At 35.9% G+C, this 5,273-nt stretch overlaps 1 long non-coding RNA gene across 1 annotated transcript; it reads right to left on the reverse strand.

The window, feature by feature from the left end:
- Nucleotides 1-1,764: 1,764 nt before the first annotated feature.
- Nucleotides 1,765-2,784, reverse strand: LOC112195735. Its single transcript, XR_002934749.2, has 3 exons — nt 2,698-2,784; nt 2,525-2,585; nt 1,765-2,041 (listed from the first exon to the last, which is right to left on the reverse strand). It is a non-coding gene; the product is annotated as an uncharacterized LOC112195735 (long non-coding RNA).
- Between the last annotated feature and the right edge of the window lie 2,489 nt (nt 2,785-5,273).

Below are 5,273 nucleotides of genomic sequence, written 5' to 3' on the forward strand. Positions count from 1 at the left end.
AATGGTATCCCCAAGCTGTTTCGAGACCTAGATGAGCTTCAGGGGATATTCTGTCCTTTTTTACTCGTCGCTAACTGTGTTATGGGTAAGTGTGACGGTGGTCGAATTTGGTTGGTGTACACCGGCAAGGATCTTATGGATTTTTATCATACACGTGTAGCTGTGTTTCAAGTTTCCATCTCCGACGATCTTGATGGCAATCCGGTCCTCTCCACCGAACTCGAGGCTGCGGAGTTTTATTGCTTCCGAAATAGTTGTGCTAGATTGTCCTCAGCTTTTTCCATGTGCCATAATTCAAACAATCGTGATATTGAGGAGAAAAACTTATGTGGGACAATTCTAGCACATGATCATCCTCGAGGGTGATGCGAGTTTGGCCACTGTTGCTGCCTCTATTTTTGTTCCAATGTTGCTTCGCATAGAGGTGAGGAAAAAATCACATTGATTGTCGCACTGAGTTTATTACATATATGCTTGATTTTTGAGTAAAACTTTTGACTTGATATTAATAAAATCAAATCTTTGTTTTCTTTTCTTATTATTAAGAGATTTCAACCTTGTTTATTCGAATATCTTCAAGGGCCATTGGCTTCAACATGAGCTATGGAGAAGTAGGTTGCTCCACCGAGATCAACGGGAGTTAAGTGATATTTTTAAAAAGTTAGTGAGTTTGAATGGGTCATAAGTAGGGGTCATCATCTAATGCCGATGGAGGCCCGCTTGGCCTGATGGTTAAAAGCACAGCATGTCCCACATCTAAGCCCACGAAACCCAATCTGTTGGTATTGAGGGGCAGGCTTAGTTTAGGGGTTCGAAGCCCGACCAAGCCTTCCAAAGGTCCAAAGAAGCCCATCCGGCCTGGCCCGTAAACCTGCAAATTATATACTATACTCTATGTGTAGTTAATTATATAGACGTGACACACACACACAATATTAGACAATACATGCATGGAGGTTTGAAAAATCAGAACTGAAAATGCAATTCCTGCATGCTATCATTCTGGAAAGCACTATAATTATTAAATGAATTCGATGTATGTTTCTAGAAAACTATTCAGAAAGCACCATAATTAACTACACAATGTCTACTATATATATAACTAGGAAAATAACCCACGCGATGCTGCGGGGCAAAACATTGTATTTCTTCTTCATTTAAAAAAAAAAATAAATTGAACGATAGTTTTAATAAACTGAGGCTAAATTGTTGATGAGTTAAGTGACATTGTAAGACGATAATTAATTGAAATACACGGGATCTTATCAACAAACAGGGAATGGAAAAATAACTATTATGTAAAGCAACCGCGACAGCGTCAAAAGCTTATAAGCCGAAAATGCTATATCCCTGTGATCATGGTACCATTACATAGGTGCAACCTTGTCCTGCAAAAGCAACCTATTCAATTAATACCAACCTGCCAATATAGATTCAACTTGTGCAACACATATGAAACTACATCAAAGTTTTCGTATGTAGGAAAATAAATTTACAATCAGTAAAGTGCATCGTTGATAAGATTTTATATGAAGCAATTTTAAACAATAAAAAAGGCTACAATTTATCATCAGCAACTCTCCTCAGTTCCACACTATACAAACAAAAAGCAGTAAATTAAACACTGTAAAATTCCAAAATTGCTCAGTTTTCTATTGCTGTTCAGGTTTCCAAAAAAATAAAAATTTGACGAAAATAGAAGGGATCAGACCTTGCATCGTTCGTCTATGGTATTAGGAGGGAGCCTTCCCAAGTGGTTTTGAGAGCTTCAACTGAGAAACAAATAGTTATGAGGTAAAATTTAGACCATACGCTTTAAACCACTTTATTTAGAAAGAGGATAACATTACGATGCGTTTTTTTTTACATATGCTCAAGCTGTAATCAGTCTTTAATCAATAGTTGATGAGCAAGACTCTTACTCATGCTCCAGGGTTGTTTCTGGGTTTTTCAACATGCTAGAGCCATGGAAACTTGTCTTCTTTAGGATCTCAATGACATCAGAATTCCTTCTTAGCTCATCATCCTCCGATCCTTCTCCCTACAAAAACAGTCCGGCTAATTTCCACTGCCGATACGAAATGATACAATGCAGATTTATTAACTACAAAAACTGTCTGGCTAATTTCCACTGCTAATACGAAATGATAGAATGCACAGTTCTTCAATAAGATCAAAAACTATCTCCTACTGCCCTCAAGCAAAAAACACTACATTCACTAAACACATAAAACAATCAAATTTTGATGATCTAATCAAACAACCTTGCCCTCAAGCAAAAACACTACATTTACTCAACATACTCAGAGGAGCTTCAGCCACAACATTTTATACGTGTTAAGAAGAACAAAAAGTTGCTGCTCATACTTTGTAACTAATAAATAATAGCAGTCTCAATACACTAATGTATATAAAACAAAATACAATAATGTGGCATAGCTCACAGAATTACTTCCACATTCAGTGTAAAATATGTCATGTTGTAGTATTCATATCATGAGTAAAAGTGGATAGCAACAATTACCCAGATTTAATCGATTCCCAAAAGCCAGCCTTGAGTGGATATGTCTTATGAATTCTGCTTCCTGCGAACAAAAATAAGAAAAAGCTTAAAACTTTTCCACTGTAGCTCACAGAAAAGGGTAATGACTAAACTCTAACACTCATTAAACTGCAAAAATGGGCTTGTATGCATACCTTTAATAAGGCTGTGGCTTAATTTCCAAGGAACAATAACTTATTTGATACTTGACGACCCAAATCAAATGAAGCAATAGGAAACCTGCCACAAATATAAAACGAAAAGGGCATCACTTTCTTGAACCGATAAACACACATTCTACTTCACCATCATTATCAAGTAATTGCACCTTATGGTTGGAAAAGTGCCTACAGATATTTCCATATAATTCCTAATTGTACTAACAGAACACATTAAACACAGAGCAGAAAGCATATATCTACACTTTACATACCCACAACTTTGAGTTGAACAAAACTAAGAATCAATGTCCAAAAGTCTCAGCTAGTTAAAAGTGCATTTACCTCTAAATTTTACCATTCTGACTAAACAGATACAAAGAGTTGACATTTTTCTCCTTGAATGCATTCACCCAGTTCAAATAAACATAAGATACAATGACAGAATGATAGAAATTAGCAAACTGACCATACCAAACACTAAAATTCACGGACCAATAAAAAGATTGAAGCTTTAATCATAGCAATTGATATATATCTTGATTTCTCCGAGTTTGATTTGAAAGGTGGAAGCTTCCTCTCTCTATGCGGAGGCTAAGTTGGACATATTGGACATATTGAGGAACAAAATCGTAGCTTTTCTTTTGAGATTTCAGTAAGGAGAAAATGACATTTCCATTCCAGGGAGAATAAGATGCCATAAGAGTTGAAGCTCCTTGAAAAATACAGTCCACATAAGGTGTCATATCTAGCTCAGCCAGGTGCTTTGCTGGTGGGTTTTCATCATTTGCTTTCTCAACAATTTTCTTTTTCTCATTGCATCTCACATCGGTTTCTTTTTGTCACAAATCTTATTCACAGTTTCTATACAAAAAGTTTTTCTCATTGCCTCTCACATCGGTTTCTTTTTGTCACAAATCATATTCACAGTTTCTATACAAAAAGTTTTTCTCATTGCCTCTCAGATCGGTTTCTTTTTGTCACAAATGTTATTCACAGTTTCCATACAAAAAGTAAAAAAACAAAAACAAACAAAAAATACCAAGAAGACGCATCAGCTATCAAAGAAAAAGAAAACTTATCAAAAAAACATGGATTTGTTGGACCTCCAAATGTTGAATAATCACCAAATTCATACGCTGCAGGTCTTTCTCTATTTCAATTCTTCTACATAAATCAGTTGCCAAAGATTAGCAGAACTCAGAAAATCAAATCAAGAATGAGTATCAGTACACACTTCTTAAGCACATGGTCGCGGTTGTGATTTAGACAAACAAACACAGATGGAGTCATCAAGTTACAAATTAATTTGTAGTCAATGTATTTTCAAAGAAATGGAAATTGAACAAAACAAAGGTGCAGTAAGCTTCAAAGCTTCTATGAATTGGATTAGTAAGTGCGTATGATTCTTTTCTGAATAGATACAAAATCCCATATAGATAACTCTAGAAAATCCAGACTTAATTTAATAAAAATACTTCAAAGGTAAAGATTGATTTGTGAGATCGTCAAACCCATAGAGCAATGTAACCAAAACCCTGTTTCATATACCATCTTTTAAGCATAAGAACAGTTCATCAACAGCATATAATCTCACACCAGCAGACCAGCTCATATCAGTTATCTACTCTACACTCTGGCCATGGCTTTAAAATTGTACTAAAAAGTTCAAAACTTACAACTTCAAAGAAATTAATCCTCTAGAGATGTCAGAAAAAGAAACCTTATATAAAAAGTTTTAAAAATTTAAATTTGAGCATGATTTCTCTGACAATTCTCATGCTAAATTCAACAAAAGTCTAGACAGCAAGAACACTTACCAAATGAGGTCTTCTTTGCTGAATCTATTCCTTTACAAAAAAATAACATGCATCAAGTAAAAACCCAGAACCCGCCCACCTAATTACCCTAATCAAAAGCAACATGAGAAAAGGAACAAAAGCAAAGGATCGATGATCTGACCACAATTACCTTGATTAAAATCCAAATTCGCAAATCGCAAGCAACAAAGCTCCGTCTGTTGCCAAAAAAAATTCAAAAAATTATAAAACCCCCAAAAAAGAAATTGGTGAGAAAAAGCTTGCAATAATACCTGGGTTGCGCACCATCAAAAACTCCTCCAAGCGACGACTCTATCTCTCGATCATGGAGGAAAACATTGATGTAACAATCGGTTGTAGCTGGGTTGCACCGATACGTACCCTCTTTTTCTCTCAGCTGCTTTCTTTCTGCTTCTCACTGTCGGGGAATAAGATCAGAGAGAATGAGAAATTGTGGAGGGACAATCCACTGAATAATCCAAAACAAACCCGGAGATGAGTTCGCTTGTTCAAAACTAATAGTATAGGGCCACAAAGAGTGAATTCCTAAAGAAATTGTATTGGGTACCTGAAATTAGAGGAGATTATGAGCAGAAAGAAAGAAAGAAAGCAAATCCAAATTCACAGATGAAAAGCAACGAACCTAACTCTCTCAATGTCGTTTATATGGCTCTAGAAGACATAGAGGAATCAGTAGTGGCACGATTGGCATCAACGATTTGGGTGTAACAGGAGAGGTCAGTGTAAACAGAT

The sequence above is a fragment of the Rosa chinensis genome, chromosome 4 (genome assembly GCF_002994745.2).
Source record: "Rosa chinensis cultivar Old Blush chromosome 4, RchiOBHm-V2, whole genome shotgun sequence".
In the NCBI taxonomy this organism is placed as follows: domain Eukaryota; kingdom Viridiplantae; phylum Streptophyta; class Magnoliopsida; order Rosales; family Rosaceae; genus Rosa; species Rosa chinensis.